Source organism: Centruroides sculpturatus, unplaced genomic scaffold, assembly GCF_000671375.1.
Source record: "Centruroides sculpturatus isolate CEXI.00-Female unplaced genomic scaffold, Cexi_2.0 scaffold93, whole genome shotgun sequence".
NCBI lineage: Eukaryota > Metazoa > Arthropoda > Arachnida > Scorpiones > Buthidae > Centruroides > Centruroides sculpturatus.
Window position 1 is genome coordinate 938,274 of NW_019384297.1, and position 14,536 is coordinate 952,809.

The window sequence follows — 14,536 nt, forward strand, 5'->3', positions numbered from 1 at the left end:
TTTTAATGGAGGGTCGATTCATTGTACATAAACATACTGATTGCTAACAACGACAATAACTAGAAGAACTGACCAACAAGTGTAAATAGCCACAATGTCCAATAACCATTAAGGCAATACATGCAGTGTGAGTGTATGGAGAATGGCAAACCACTTCTCGTTGCGAGCAAATTAGTCGACTCTTACACAAAATATTGTAATTCATTATGCAATGTCCTATTTCTATTTATTCCTTATTTGTCTAAACCGTATTTATTTTTTATGAAATTTTCACCTGCATATATATTTACATTTATATATATTTATATATACATAATTAAAAATTAAATTATTACGTTAGATAATTATGTAATTTGCTTTGATTATCTTTAATATAGTAAATAAAGTAAAAATTTAAATTGTAAATACGTTCTTTGCATTGTTTATAACTTCAGATTTGGNCAAATAGGGCACGTCTCGAGCCTTTTTTTTTTCCTGTTTTATTTTTGCACCGTGTTACGTTTAATCAGTTATGTATGGATAAAATATCGCATCATAGCAAACGTCATATATATACATTAGCTTAATATACTAGTTTTTCATATATCAATTATAATTGCACAACAACATAGAATTATATCGATATTATTTCGATTATTAATGCATTTGTCAAGAGCAATAAAGTTTAATATCAACATAAAACGAAATTATTGGTAAATATCATTATTATATTTATAGTTGCAGAATTAGTTATATTATTGATCTAAGTTAATTTGAAGCATTCGCTATTTGCATTGAGAAAATGAGTAGTTTTGTTATGCATTTTGCTAGCTCTCATTAGACGAAATTCTCAAACCGCATTGTTTATTTATGAATGTACTTTTTTTAATGGAGGGTCGATTCATTGTACATAAACATACTGATTGCTAACAACGACAATAACTAGAAGAACTGACCAACAAGTGTAAATAGCCACAATGTCCAATAACCATTAAGGCAATACATGCAGTGTGAGTGTATGGAGAATGGCAAACCACTTCTCGTTGCGAGCAAATTAGTCGACTCTTACACAAAATATTGTAATTCATTATGCAATGTCCTATTTCTATTTATTCCTTATTTGTCTAAACCGTATTTATTTTTTATGAAATTTTCACCTGCATATATATTTACATTTATATATATTTATATATACATAATTAAAAATTAAATTATTTTTAAATTTTAAAGAGAAGATACAGAAAAAAATATTCAAAATTATTATTATACAAATATAAACGAAAATAATATAATTAATTATCTCATTTTTAATTAAAATATATTTATGGATTTTCCATTAACTTTAACAATAACTTATGTGATAGTTAATTTAATTAATTTAAAAATGTCTACTTAAATACATTTTATACAAATTAAAGCTTGATATTAGGAGTTTAAACTTAATATAAATATATATACATTATAGTTTTTTGAAAAAAAAAAGTTAAAATATTCATCCGACTTTTGAAAATAAAATAAAATAAAATAAAAATAATATATATAAAACTTGTTTAAATTTTAAATTGGATAAAATGATGTTGGAGAAGCGCGATCTTCCTCGTGCATCCTCTTCCAACAAGGACAGGCGCGAAGGATGATGGGTAACGACGATCACTAACCAACATGGCCGACCAAGGGAGAGTGCAGTAACGATGTGGGTGAGTAAATTATCGTCTTTGTTGCATTCATCTCCAGTTTAATTATTACATTTATAATTACTTAAGAGTAAATGAAGTTTTTCGCGAATATTTCGCGTTAGGCCGACTTCTTATCGTGTAGATTGAGTTTAGAAAATTGGTTGACAACCTTACCCCCAACCGGATCAGAACTGGAAAGTGGATTATGGATGAGGAGTGAGAGGAAGGGGACGATCTTCGTCTTTTGATTGTAGTTTATTGCCTCCGAGAAACGTATTTGCCTCTTTCAACCCATACAATGTTTTGTTTTATATTTTCGTCAATTTCACTCCGTTTGTTTTACTCTAGCGAAAAACGTGCTTTTTTGATAAATGACTTTTCTCCTTTTTACAATTTTCCCTCAAAACAAATGCGAATATTTCAATATATTTTATATATAAATACTTTTTTTTTTTTTAATAATGTTAAGTTAATATAATTAATATTTCTTTGGGATTACGAATTTTTTAAATGAAATTTCTTCTTAAAATTTAATTAATTAAATTGATTTATTTATAATACAATAATTCGAATAATTTAATAGAATTAATACTTATGCTTTTAAAAAAGGTTTCAAATTATTATTATTATTATTTTGTTTAAAATTTTAAAATGCTTTTTGAATATTTATTTTTATGATTTTATGGTTATTTTTCTGTAATTAATAAATGAGTCTTGTGTAAATTAAGCTCTTATATATGTAATTTTTTTAATTTATTTTCCTTTTTCAGTGTTTTAAAAATAAAATAAACTTTTTATAATATTTGTACATTATTCTTTTAAAATTAAAATGATTTTTCCTTAAAGAAAATAATTTTATGTTATTTAAATATACAAATTTTAAATTAATTAAAGAAAGGGAAAATATTCAATTTTTTTTAATAATTTATTAATAACCAATTTGTTCAATTAATTTTTTTTTAAATCTAAATCATCCTACTTTATACTTTATAAATTCATTTTTTTATTTTGGATATAATAAAAATATATTAAATTTAAAAAATTTATATATTTAAATTTTTTTTCAAACCAATAAAACAGAAAAAAGTAGGGAAAAATTTATAATAATTACGATATTAAAATTGCAGAAAGCAGTACCAAAATATTTATTTATGTATAAAACAATTAGATGAAAATAAAGATTTTACTTTTATTTCTTTTGAACTTATCATGTATAATTATAAAAAAAATTTTTTTTAATGGAGAATACTTCTGAATTTATACATATATTTTTTTTATTTTGTTTTAAATGATTTTAATTTCTATTAAAATACTGTACTTGTATTATTCTGTCATAAGTAATTAATTTTTATGTCTGAATTTATTTTAATTAATTATTTTATATTTTTTATAATATGAAAAATTTTAGGAATGTTTTATTCAAATTTTTACCCATATTTTAAAAATATGTAAATAGCTCAAAAGTCAGTTAACTGTTGTAAAGACTAAATTGCTATCGTGTTCAAATCTATATCAATCATTTAAAATTTTTTATTGTTTTCACCAGTTTTATAAAAGAAATACATATTGTTTTAAATGTGATTTTTTTTTATTTATATTCAGAGAATATACTTGAAACCAAGGCTGCTGAGAACTTGTATGGGGCCTGACAGTAGAGAAGGCCTTTTTTTTACCATAGTTTTGGAACAAATGAAATATGTAGAATGTTTCTTTTATTAATAAAAATACAGCCTTAAGCATCTTATTTTTTGTTAGTGAAAATAACATTAATTTATTTGGGTAGGAACCACTATGGACCCCTAAGTTTTCTCTGGGTCTGGAGAACATTTTTATCTCTACACCTCTTGAAAACACATGAAACAAAATATGGTTAACTTTCTTTTGGTACTCATGTTGCGAATGTATGTACTGTACAATTCTTAGGCATGACTCTATATGATTAATATGACTTTTTAAAAATAAAAAGTATAAAACTAGTTCAATAAAATGATTTCAANTATAAAATTTCAAAAATGAGTAAAAAACATTTCTAATTAGAAGGCTTAATTTAACATTAAATAAATAAACTTCATCTTCAAATGTATCATTCTTTGTTGAAATGAAACAAAAACAAAGACTTTTTATTATATTTAAAACAAATTTTAAATATGTTTGAGAATGAAGCATAAAACTAAAAATATTTATGTAATGTGTTAAATTAAGAGTTGTGCTATTTAAAAGTTATTTTTTATTTAATTTTATTCTATTTTCAATAGGTGAAAAAAAACAGATTAACTTATTAAAATGTAAATAAAAATTATTAATATTAATAAATTGTTAAATCATTAAAATATTAAATGTTTTCAAAAATAGATTGAATAATTTATAAAAAGTTGATGTTAAAAAAGCACTGCTAATAATTATTTATTTAACAATTATTATAAAAAGTTATGCTTGCATTTATAGATACATTTACTGTATTTTATATATTATCTAGCATTATTTATATTACTGTATTTTACTGTATTTTATATATTATCTAGCATTTATTATAATATTTGATGTTTGTTATTATTGAAATAAGAATTGAAGAGTCAACATCTTTTAAAAACAGAATTTTTCAATGAATAGCAAATGCAGATTAGGATTATTTAATTTGTCAAACTATATGAGAAGGTCTTTAATATATTACTTTGTATGATATAATGGTTTAGAGTGCCAACAATATTAAATCCAAGTTGTAATTGAAATGATAAATTTTTTTAATAAAACAAAACTGTGCTTTACTTATAAATACAGTATATATGTATGCTTTGAAATAATAAAATAGGAGTATGCATTTATTATATTTGGTAAGGTGATAACATAGTTTAAAATTGCAAGTCCAAATTCCATTTTGGGCCATATCTTTCACTAATTAATTAATGCTAATTATTTAATTATTAAAATTGTTAATAGATAGTAATTCACCTACATTAGCATCATATTCTTCCAATTTAAATAATAGCTTAAATTAAGCTAAATTAAACATTAAATAAATGTTTATTATTACTTTTATTAACTAATGGCAATATTTCTTTAGTAGTTATTGCAATCAATTACAGTAAATTATAGTTAAAATATATTTATTTATATTTTTTTTATATTAATAAGTACAACAATTATTATTTTAGCATTAGCTATTTATTAGTATTATTAAAATATTCATAGAAGAATAAATATTTTAAAAAAATTTTTATCTAATTTTGAATGAAGACTGATATATTTCGCCTCCTTAAGATGTATAAAATTTCAAAAATGAGTAAAAAACATTTCTAATTAGAAGGCTTAATTTAACATTAAATAAATAAACTTCATCTTCAAATGTATCATTCTTTGTTGAAATGAAACAAAAACAAAGACTTTTTATTATATTTAAAACAAATTTTAAATATGTTTGAGAATGAAGCATAAAACTAAAAATATTTATGTAATGTGTTAAATTAAGAGTTGTGCTATTTAAANGATTGTTTATCGAATACACTGGAATCACTTCTAAAGCACCCGAACTTGCTTTGCTAACTACAGGCGAAAGTTTACAACTACAATAGATCAAATATATATATGTTATTAATAATATTTCATAAATTAGACCTGAATAAATTTAACTGAAGTAAGACAAAATTATAAGGAATAGAAAATAAAACCGTAAAGTGCTGGCTGGATTGCTAAAGTGGCTCAGATGTTGACCTACTGCTCTGAAGGACCAGGTATCAAAGACTTGGACTAACATTAGCGAGATTGCGGCCGAAGTTTTCAACGCGTAAACGTATACGTCGGACGTTTAGCGCCGCTTTCCTGTAAGTCTAGAAGTTTGACAATGGCGTTTGGAACGTCAGTGGAGTCATGCTTGATGTTCCAAATGCCATTGTCAAACTTCTAGGCTTACTTAAAGGTGGTGCTGAATGTCCGACATACACGTTTTCGTGTTGAAAACTTCGGCCGCAACCTCTCTTTTAAGTAAATAAATAAAATACATGATGTTTTAGAGTGTGGGAACACATTTCATCCCTACCACTAAAGAAATTCAATCACTCAATCTGTAAAGGACCTTGTGAAGGCATTCTTCTGCAGACCATCCAGCTGCCTAATATAGGCCTGGCTGAACCCACAACGGTCCTGAATAAATGCCCCTCTTAGTGCTTTTATTCGGGTTACCTTTATGTGATATTACTTTGTTCAATTGGTTTTTGCAAAAATACCTAATCCCAAATATTAAAGTCTTAGTTTCCCAAGTTAATTTTGTCCAATTATTGTAAAATTAATTAACGTAAATAATATTTTAAATTCATTAATAAACAATACCTGTTCCCTTTCACAACACATACTTTATCAATTCCAAAATAATATGAAGATCTCAGAACCGCTCCAAAATTCATAGGATCCTATGTTTAAATAACAACATGTTACTTTATAATTTGAAATAATACAACGTATCATTAAAACAGATTTATAAATCATATCAGAAATTGAGCTGGAATCATGTTACTAATCAAAGAATCAAGCCGAATTTATTATCAGGTTACACCTTGGGCACGTGGCTGTCGCCAGTCAACGAAGCAAATGATCAACGTGGTTATGTCTTCTAAATAAATTGGTTTGAAAGAAAACGTGGCCCTGACAACATAATGTGCAATGTAACTACACTTTAAATGGGAGTTGCAGGTTTGAGTCACATTCCAGAATATTCTAAGCTAATTAATTGCATTCTAATTCTGTAAATTTTATAACATATCTAATAATAATCTAATCAGAGAGACATTCAGAGGGGTGCTGTAGTGTCTGTCATAAGCATCCCTTGACATGAAAACAATAGTTTTGTTATTTTAAAATAAAAATACTGTAAATATAATGCATATCAGATGACTTTGATGGCAGAAAGCAATTTTATATAAACAGAGAAAAACAGAAAAATTTAAACTGATATTTCTCTGATACATGATTAAAAGTATGAAGCACAGACTAAAGATAATTACATATGAATTCAAAATAACTGTAATGTTGATAATTTCTAGTGAAAATAAGAAATGTAATGATTTTATATCTTTTCTGTTCCTCATTTTGGAATCAAACTGAGTATAAATCAACTGTAATTTGTATAATTTATAATCAATCTATCAATTAAAAATTAATAAAAAACAATATTTTATACATCTGATGATAGACTTGGTTGTTTTTTTTTTTTATTTTTAAAGAACTTGGAGTTGTTTTCTTATTAATTTAAAATGATCAATTTTCTATTTTCTATTCAACAATTTTAAAAAGCTAATGAAAAAAAACTGATGTAAAAAGTTAGGTAATTGAGGTAATTCTCTGAAAAACAAGGGGCACATTCCTTGATATCTCCAAATCTGCTTTGAGCAGCATCCATATTCTCAAAATTGTGGATATGCCACTGATTCTAGTATAGAGTATTAAAATCATTATTAGAGTATAATATTCTGAAATTATGTGATCTTTTTTAAGTGTGATGAATACATTATCTTTGTATATAATATTTCAAAGGAATATATTTTTGTGAATATCTTATGTTGTTACTTATCAGCATCAGTCTTCTAAAATTTATTATTTTTATTAACAATTTTGTATTATTGTTATGGGGAATATTTTTATGGTATTCATTCTTCTATGTTTTTTATATTTTAAAACTAGATATGCAGCAGAAGAGTTGAAAAATTGCACAATTTTTAGATTTTGTTTGCTTTTGCAAAAAGCTGCACTTTTCTCCAAATAATAAAACCATGGATCACTCACTATATTACTATTTATTATATTTACATTATGAAAATAGCTTAAATAATTTTGTTTTTTCTGGGATACAGTTTTATTTTGCATTAAAAGTTTTTAAAATCCTTTAAATCTATCTTTAATATTCATCTATAAAATATGAGGGCCATTCTAAAAGAAAAGAACGTTTTGATCTGACAAGTCATTCAGTTCTCCCACCACTCTCCACTGCCACATCATGAACCTTCCCATGTTTTCGTGCCAATCTGATGCTAACAGCGAGCCACAATGATCATTTATTGTTTACAGTGTGACTTTGAAATGTGTGACACAATTAAAGATCCCACCAAGTGTGAGGTTCGTAGTGTAATACGCTTTTTGAATGCGAAAAAAGTCCACCCTATCGAAATTTACAGACAGATAACCAAGATTTATGGTAATGTGATGAATGAAGCTTCAGTTCGAAACAAACGGTAAGGATTGTTGTCCAGAGGCATTGTGCTTCTTCAGGATAATGTACGTCCGCATGTTGCTGCATTGACGAAGAACTTGCTTTAGCAGTTTAAGTGGAAAGTTTTTGAACATCCTTCTTATAGCCTGGACTAGGCTCCGAGTGATTACATCTTTTCCCAAAATTGAAGGATTTTTTAGCCAGGAATCACTATGGAAGTGACAACAAACTGAAAGATGATGTTAATGACTGATTCAAGAACTTGGCAGTAACGGAGTGTGCAGAAGGCATAGAAAAGCTGATGATATGCTATGACAAATGTTTATATTTGTATGGCGACTATGTAGAAATATAGCTAAGGTATCATATGTATTGTAAAATTAGTTTTGTTTCATTATCTTAAATAAAAATATCTAGAGAAACAAACATTCTTTACTTTTAGAATGACCCTCGTATTTTACATTATTGAATTATTGTGACATATTATGTAGAAGTCCCTTGAAGATAGATTTCTAAAAATTCAAAAGCATTTGTAAGGATGAACAAATATATTTCAAAATAAAATAGAATTCTTTTATTTTAAGCATGTTAACATTTAAATATTTTGAAACTATTGTTTCTAGCTTAGAATTATGCATGAAACAAAATTTTCACAAAAAATACAATAATAATAAAGACAAAAGTAACTTACTTATAATATAATACTGGTATAATATTCTTCCTGTGAAAATGACATTAAAACAGTAAATAAATGTTAAATAACAAACATTTTTTTGGAAGTTTCACTTTAAAAATCTAAAACTTTGAAAAATTTGTAAGGTTACATATGATAATCAATAAAAATGATGCAGTTTGTAGACTTTTTAAAATAATACAATTAATTTGATTAAGAATTTTCTATTGAATTCAACATTTGTTGTATTTATTACTAGTAAACAATAAAACTTTTAAAAAAATTTTATATATTTGTTAAAAATGTTTGCGATATATAGTAATTATTGTTTATTTGGGGAATATGGCTTATCATATTTTTATATATATAAAAATTCATCATATTTGATAATTTTATAATTCTGTTAAGGTGTCAAAACCATTACATGTTATTGATGGATTGAAATATTAACATTATAACATTTTAATAATTTTAATTTTCACAAATTAACTATTATTGGAGATATCTGCAATCTGAAATTCTTACTTTTATCCCTATCTTTTGAATTTAATTTTTTGTTTAAATACATTATTTACATTTCTTCCAAATCATCTGAATGATTATAACAATTCTGTTTCTGAAACTAACTATTAAAATTTAGTAGTAAATATTATTTCAAATTAAAAATTATAGTCTAGCAGAACAAAGCAGTTTTAAAAGTTTGTTGTCTAGAAATTAGAGAATACATGTACAAATTCATAAACACAAATAATGGCATAAAGTTCATTATCTCTGTAACTTTATATTTTCAAAACTACTTCCAAAATTTTAAATATTTTATACATGTACAAATTCATAAACACAAATAATGGCATAAAGTTCATTATCTCTGTAACTTTATATTTTCAAAACTACTTGAAAAATTTTAAATATTTTATATCTATTATTATTATATAAATCATACCTAATTCTGCTTTTACACAAATTTCTTTTTCTTTGCTGTCTTTTTTTTTTTTTTTTACATGATTTGTTTTTATCTAACACATTTCAATAAATTTGTATATTTTTAAAATATAAAAATATTTATGCTTTCTTTTCTAGAAAATTATTGCTGTTTTTTCTTTTAACACATTTTTTAGAATTTTCATTTAAGGCTGCTACTCACTTAAGTAAATTTTAAGGTTTGGCTTTTTTTCCTCAATTTTTGACTTCAGGCACTGAGAGGATCTTTTAATCTTACTCATTATGGGTTTGACTAGGTCCACAATAGGATGACCAGATGGTGAAGGCTGGGACCCAATATATTAAAGACAGATCATCTGAAAAATTCCTAGGGTTTTTGGCCATTCAGATTCAATTCCAGGTCCTTCACATCAGTAGGTTGACACCTTAACTGCCTCTACCGTCTAGCCATCAATTAAGATTTTTGCTGTTTTTTTACAATTTATTTCATGTGGGTGTAGTGACAATCAGTCTTTAATTCTGACTTTATCCTGCAATTGAAGCAGTCTGAAAGCATATACGTAATTGGTAGTTTGATGATTTGTTTGTATGATTGTGTTTCTTCCAATTTCTTTCAATAGTATTTGTAATCCATTTGGTATTAAAAACTAAAGGTATTTTGATATTTAATTGAAAATATCAAATAAAAAATAAAATAAAATTTGCACAAATAATATTAAATTTGTTCAACTTTGTCAATAAGGATGTTCTAATTTTTTAACTAAAATTGAAATATTTTATTTAAGCAAATTCCATTATATTAATTGATTTTTTTCCTATTTACTGGGTTTCAAGGTCTACAACAAATCTTCCATTTTTATATACAAACAATATCTTTTTAACACATTTTTTATGTGGATTTTTCACAAATGTATCTACTCTATAAAAAACAAAATTGAATATATTAAATCTGATACTAAGTATAATATTTATTAAGTAATGTTGTTTATATATAAATTATAAAATACTAACTATCTATTTATTAACTTTAAAAAGTGCTTGCTTTTTATTTATTTAAAGTTATTGTTCATTCAATACTTTCTATTATATTCAGTATTTTATAATTTAGTATGTTATGTAATGATGTGTTCTATATAATATTTAAAGCTTTAAAATTTTAAAGTTACTTTTGAAATATATTCTGTAAATGTACAAATAGAAACAACCAACCAATTTTATATTATTATTTGTGTTTAGGCATTTGTAAATTTTAGGGATGGACATATACCACCCACAAATACTTGAATACTAGAAAGTATTCAAGTATTTGAGATTTTGAATATGATGTTGCAAAAATAAATTCGAATACCACAAATACCTCCAACATCATGCCATATGTACAGATAGCAGAAGCAGACTAGATCCTGAAAGTGTTTGAATGCTTTTTTTGCAAATAAAAGTCTGCATTTGATGAAAATAAGAACAATTATTGATTAATCTATTGTAGTTCAGATATGTTTCTAAAAAAAAAAAAGGCATTATAAAACCCAAAGTCAAAATAAAAAGTGAAGTGTGAAGTTTAATTTCTTAGAATTTAGTAAATTGTTTTTCTTTTTTATTTTATTAAATTTATTAATATATAGAAATAAATAAATCAAGTTAATAATTTCATTTAATATTTATTATTAAACTAAATAAATTTTATAAGGTAATTAAGTTCACTAATTATTCAAGTATATAAGACATGGTTAATATTTGAATTTGAGAAAAGTGATATTCTTCCATCTCTAGTAAATTTACATATGTGTGTTCTATCTTGAAGATGATTTGTTTTGTTGGGCTGCAATTTGAAAACATTGTAGACCTATAAATTTCCACTGTTGTTCTCCATCTGTCTTTCCTTAATCTCAAGAATGAAGTTAGATGAAATCTGAGATGCAATACGGAAACCTAAGGAGCAGGAGGCCCCGATTAACTATATATGAACTTCCAATGCCAACTGAAAGTCATGTTATTTCAATTCAAAACTTTCCCTGAAAGCAGTTAATAAATGACCAGCACAAGTCTATTGTTAAAGGAAAAGTATGATGTACTGTACAAGGGCAAGACACTACTAATAATTTGAGGTGGAGAGCATGTATTTTAAATTAAATAGACCAAAAATTGCAGCACGGCATTGTGGTGATGTTATAATAAATAATTGCTTTTTATATTTGTTTTTTAGAAAAAATTATATTAAAAAATTTCTTTCTAACCATTTATGTATTTAGACTTATAGTTGTTATGGATTAATTTATAAAAAAATTAAAACAAAATTTCTGATGTGCTTGATGAAACATAGACAGTTATAGCCTAGACAATTGGGTGTGGAGTGTCTAAACCTCATTAAGCATTTTAAAATTTTATTTTTAATTATTTCTGAGTTCCTCCTGAAGACAAATACATAAATTTAGAAATTTCGAAATGAATTTTATTGGCAGTTGTTTTAAAAAAGCATTTTATATTGTTATTGAGAAATTGAATATTTTAAATTTGTAATTATAGAATGAATTCTTAATAAATATGAAATACTCTAATTTCACATTTAGTTTTTAAATATTTCTTTGAATTATCAAATTTTACATTTACAATTTGATAATAATAGTATATTCAGATGCCTTTTTTTTCTCTGCTTCAGTTATCTTTCTGCCTAAAATTAGATTGAAAACTAATTCATACAATTATTTTGGCTTTGTTTCATAAAGTTAATATCTTTCTAGAAGAAATTTTTAAAATTAAATTCTATTAAATTTGAGCCTCTAAACATTTCATATTAATATTTCAGAGATCAGATTTGCAGCTGGCTTTTAGATAATATACAGAATAAATTACCAACCAGTAATTTTAGAAGGATCTGATAAGTTCTTTCCCTATTTTGCAGTGGAATCATGTCTCTATCACTAATTAAAAGCCATCAAAATAAACACTCAGTTGATCTGATACAGTTTTCTTTTTTAATTGCATTGATTTGATTGCATTGATATATTATCAGCATATGAAAAAAAGAAATCTGTAAATATTTTTTTGTTGAAGGGTATAGTTTCTACATTGATCATGTATTGTATCATTTCATGTAAATTGTTAAATATATAATTGATAATCTGTATATAAATTTTAGAGTGTAGATATATTTTAGAATGTTTTTGTATAAAGTTTAAAAATTTATATATTAAACAAATTCTGAATTGTTTGTTTACAGTTATAGATGTTAATATATTAAAAAAAATTTTGTTCACAATTAAATCAAAGTAGAATATGAAAACTGAAATTTTATAGTAATAAATCTTCTAATTCTTTTACTCTAACATAAAGTTGTTTTCCAAATATATATTGTTAATAATTTAATAGAATGTTTTGAAACTTCTATAATTTTCTTTCTAAAAAACTAATTCTTAATACTGTACATTTCTTAATTTAAGAAATAAATGTTATGCAAAGTTATTAAAAATTTATTTTTTAAAACAAAAAATAGAGCAAGTACTATAAATTATATATAAATGAAATTAATTTAATTAAATGTTTATTATTATTATTATTATTAGAAAGAGAATTCTATATCTGTATTAAAAATAATGCAGTTTTAAATACTTTATACAAATTAAATACATTTTCTTTAACTACCATAATGCTGTTACATTAAATAACTTATAAAGTTTTCATTTTATAAAATATATTGTGAGAACCGAGGGGGTTAGTTGTCCCCACTTACCGGCGGCTCTGTCAGAGGATGGCTTTATAGGAGGGCAAAATAAAATTGAGTGGGGAGGTCAGTGAGTAAGTTGACAGGTTCCCAAATGGATACACAGGTTGGACAAGAATAACACATTTAATAAACAACTATAAAATTGTACATATCAAAGGCTAAGGAGAAGATATACAAAAATTCTATTCTATGTCGCGACAATGATTCGTCTTTCATATGAAACATCTAATCTTTATTCTCTAAGTTAAGAGACGAGAGAGAGATCTCTAGAAGAGAGATTTCTCAGAGAGAGATTTCGCAGAGAGAGAGTATACAAATAGATATCCAAAAACAAATACCTCTAATTTCCCAATCCGTAATATGGGTCGTTGGTAAAAATGTTCCTGGATCGTCACGGCAGTATGGCGGTATTGGTCAGTAGATGTGGCAGTCGATGTCCGCCTTGTGAATGTTTGCCTTTTGGGGATGGCCGCGCTGTGGACTGCGTCCAAACCCTCTTTATACTATTTTTGAGTGGGTGAGAACTATGACATCATTCATGATTTATACGCACACCTGTTTGTGTGTTGATGTCTAGACCTAGCTTGTACTGACAATTGACACAGAGAAGTTTGTTTAATTTATTGCTATCAGTGTCTAGAAGATATGATTTTATAATATAAATTTTCTATAGGTTTGATGGCTCTCATCCATAAATTAACATTCATCTGACAATAATTTCTTTAACCTGGTCAACTATCTAAATATTGTTTATATCAAACGTCGCGTTTGACTACGAAAGAGGCGATTTATTGCCGTAACCACGTGTCACGTGCAACCAAAGAGGGGATAAAAACATCTCTTATTCCCGTCTTGTTGATATTAACGTCTATAGAATTATCTTTAAACAAATGGAGGAGATTTCGTTTATTGATATACTAACAATTTTTTTCGAGGAGATCATCTCGGTCATTGACCGCAGAAGTCCCTCATTTTCCCTTTTTACCTAATCACTAAGTTTATTAGAAAAGTGATATTGTTCTAGTTATTAGAAAAGTGATATGTGCCCACCAGTGGCCGAGTGGTCTTCGTACCCTAAACACTGGGAGTTCGGTCGTGGGTTCGCGCCGCGATCGGACAGGCTGGCTGCTTGGAGTTTTCCGGGTTTTCTCCTTGCCAATAACGACTAAATAGGAGGCCAGTTCCCCATAAAAGTCCTCCCGGAAGGCATTAGTTCCCCTCGCGTAACATCGCGCCCCAGAGAAGGCAACGGGAAACCACTCTGGGTAGTAACTTTCCCTAGTATACACCTTGGCGGATTACAAACCTACGCCAGGTGTCGCCGACGTCAGGAATCTGATATGGCACCA

At 26.2% G+C, this 14,536-nt stretch overlaps 1 protein-coding gene across 1 annotated transcript in view; it reads left to right on the forward strand.

Annotated features, from left to right (window-relative positions):
- Positions 1–1,512: 1,512 nt before the first annotated feature.
- Positions 1,513–14,536, forward strand: part of LOC111626267 — a 68,808-nt gene continuing 55,784 nt past the window's right edge. The window contains exon 1 of the mRNA XM_023369616.1: positions 1,513–1,676. The gene's annotated coding sequence lies outside the window, so the exon portion shown is untranslated. The remainder of the gene's footprint in view (positions 1,677–14,536) is intronic.